This window comes from Marmota marmota, unplaced genomic scaffold, assembly GCF_001458135.2.
Source record: "Marmota marmota marmota unplaced genomic scaffold, marMar, whole genome shotgun sequence".
Classification (NCBI taxonomy): Eukaryota; Metazoa; Chordata; class Mammalia; order Rodentia; family Sciuridae; genus Marmota; species Marmota marmota.
In genome coordinates, this window is record NW_026006885.1 from 32,440 (window position 1) to 35,766 (window position 3,327).

At 43.9% G+C, this 3,327-nt stretch overlaps 1 long non-coding RNA gene across 1 annotated transcript in view; it reads left to right on the forward strand.

Moving 5' to 3' along the window:
• Positions 1–261: 261 nt before the first annotated feature.
• LOC125614778 overlaps positions 262–3,327 on the forward strand; it is a 15,760-nt gene continuing 12,694 nt past the window's right edge. The window contains exons 1-2 of the long non-coding RNA XR_007345341.1: positions 262–899; positions 2,454–2,456. This is a non-coding gene — a long non-coding RNA (uncharacterized LOC125614778). The remainder of the gene's footprint in view (positions 900–2,453; positions 2,457–3,327) is intronic.

Consider the following 3,327-nt stretch of genomic DNA (forward strand, 5'->3'; position numbering starts at 1 on the left):
TGGAAGCTAAAAGTCCCTTAATGAACAATGCACTACTGAGAAAGAATGATGCCAATTGCAATTTTGAGACCCCATCGAATGCATGATGCATCCCATTCTCAGTAACATTGGAAGGTGAAGGAATTCTCACTAGATAACTTACTAGAATGGAGAATGGAATTCCCTGATCTTCTGTGTCGCTGGCTGTGTCTCTGTAGCCAGCCTGTGAGTTCTGCAAGGGTGCGGACCTAGCTTCATACTTCTGTAAACATCTCTGGCCAGCCTGGAACCAGGAGCATGGTAGTTGTTGCATAAAGATAAACTGAGCTACAAGGAGACAGTGTGGTGGGGAGGAGCTACTGCTTCAGTGTTAGGAGGGCATTTTATATTTTGGAAATGAGGAATCTGTATATTGTGGAGAAAAAGTGGCAAAAATATCAGTACCAACTTGCGTTTAAAAATAAAATTGAGATGACTTTAGAATTCTGGAAGAGTTGCTATGTTCCCATACATCCCACACACAGCTTGCTATGTTAGCATCTTATAAAACCAGAGAACAATAGTCAAAGAAATTCATCCAGGTGCGCTAATAGTGACTGAATGACAAGATTTATTTGGAATTGCTTTTCCCCTTGTGTGCCTTTACGTTCCAGTAGGAGCCGAGTCTCCTTAGGCTCCTGTGATATAATGTGCCATACTTCTGCCATTCTCATTCTGGGAGGGACTGAGTGCAGAGCTTTCCTGGGCCTTTGATGGTTCCTGATTGTGCAGCTGGGTGGCTGGTGGTCACCCCTCTTGGTCTACTGCAACTCTGCATCCAGAAGTTCCTGTCCTCGGTGGGTCTCCTGAGTGCTGGATGGATTTGTGCTTTGTTAGCTCTGTCTTAGGAAGGAGTCAAAGTCCCTGCTTCTGAGCAACCTGTGAAATTAACAGATAAAGATTCACTGAATTTTCAAATGTTCCTTTGAAAACTTCCATTTTATATAGATAATATCACAATCTTGGATGAAATCTAAACTTGGGCCCTAATGGATTAAATTTAGAGTTTTGCTTCACTCCTTCAGTTATTCTCTGGCTTTTGATGCCTCTCATCACTTCAGGCAAAGAAACGTGAATTGTAAAGACAAACGTCCCCCTCCCCCCATGTTATTCTAGTTTGAGGGAAAGCTAAGTACCTTGTGGAATCAGAGAGTGGAGAAAGCAAGCAAGACAGCAAGGAACTGTCTGGTGCTTCTTCATTTGCTGCTTTTGGTCATTCAATATTTCAAATTAACAGAGCAAAACCAATAGAAGCTCAAGGCTGGTGCACACCCTGGAACCCTAGGGAGCAGGCAAAGGTGCCAACATATTTGTAAGTTTGTTTCCCTTTTAAAGTGACGTGTATTGAACCAGTGGATTCCTGAGCCACAAATATTGATGATCATTCCAGGTTTTAGATTCATGACACCATAGTTAATGACCCCAATGATCAATAGGCATAACTTGCATTTTTATTTTCCTATAAAGTCAACCCAGGAGGGAAATAATAGAAGAAGCCTCCTGTTTAGCCTGACCAGTGAATACAAGGATCTTTTTACATTGACAACTCAAATGATTACTCTGTGCCTAAATTCTCTTTGCATTTGATCTTTATTACAATGATGATCAGATTAGCTGACAGTCACTGCATAGAAAATGATAGATTCTCTGCAAGAGGTGGGATTTGGGGTGCAATTTGCAACTCAAAGACTAAATCAATTCATCCTAAAGAATTATATCCTTTCTATTTACAAAATTGAGATGAAACTATTTTCATAAAGTAGTTCTCACTTGCCTGGTTTAGCATACACTTCCAAATTTGTGCTCTTTGGTAATGAGAGAGGGGAGGAAAGAGGAGGAAGAGAACAGAGTGAAACTGAAGCTCTGAGTGTGGGTCCCTCCCCTTGAGTTGCAGGTGCCCCTGGGCTTACCTCCACCTCCTGTATTTTAACCCTTTCGGGTTATGTAGAGCGTCACAGTCTCCACTTGAACCTCTTCCTACTGTTAATAACCTAAACTCCATTTTTTTAAAAATTCACATTTTGTGTTTTACTGGAAAGTCAAACTTTTTCCTCCTTTTACAGTGATTGTCCATAAAGACAAAGGGATGAAGGAGATCACCAGATGTCTAAGAAAAGATGAAGGATTTAGGTAATGAGATTGAAAACAGAGAGTGACTGCCAGGCTGCAGAGCTTGGGTGGCCTGTGAGACCCTCTCAGCCTCCAGAATGCACAGCCCCACTGGCCCCTGTCTCCAGGATATTGGTCAGCACCCTCGCTGTTGCGGGTGGTGAGGTGCAGACCCACCCCGTGGGCCTCTGGCTGAAATGTGCACTTTTTATGTGGATGTTGAAGTGTGCTTGGAGGAGACCTCATTCCCTCTCACTCCATGATTTTTAGGAGCAGGAGGTGTTGCAGGAAGCTCCGTGGTGATGGTGTGGTGTGAATCGCGGAAGTGGGTCTTGTCCTGCTCCATCACCGTCCATGGGTCTTAGGCCCAGAACTCATTCATGGACTTTAAATGTTGACATTTAACTCTAGGCTGATAGTTTTTCTTTTTTAAATAAAGATTTCATGCTGTAAAGCAATGATTCATTCTTAGAAATATAGTGATCTCAGTTTCCAAAAGATCCCTTGGCTGCAAAGGTCATGAGAGCTTCGGTACAACTTTAGGGAGAGGATGCTTCCAAATGCATCTTCCTATGGCCTCAGGGGAAAGGTGATGGGTGGGTGGGAATGGTGGGTTCCATTTGTCAGGGCAAAATGCGGTATAAGCCTCCCTGTGCTGCCTCTGAGGGCAGGCACAGCTCAGGGACCGAGAAGAAAGGTGGGTGGTAGCAGAGGGTTCATGCAGGTTTATTGAAACCTAGTTCCTCTGGCCCACATAGAGCTCTCATATTTAAGCATCAAAACTTAAGTCATGTTTAACAGGAACCTTCTATAAACCTGCCTCATCTGAGCAGAACACTGTGCGTACTTGTGTATATGTGTGTGTGTGTGTGGGGGGGGTCGTTCAGTGGTCACTGGTGATTTTACTGTGAAAGTACTGGACACATCCATGGCTGCCTTTCTAAGTATCTGGCCTCCCGTGAGCAAGTCTTTTGAAAGCTCCTTTTCCATTGTTACACATCTCCCCTTCACGGTTTCTACTCTCCATGCTCATGGAGGGGCTTCTGCTGGGTCATTGCCTCAGGTAGCTTCCTGGGGAAGGCAGGAGCAAACCTCTGCCTGAGAAACTGTAACCTGTGTGCCCGAGTAGTCACAGCCACCTGTGGCCTTTAAATCCCAATTAATGAAAATTAAAAATCTGTCCCTCATTTGCACCAGTGC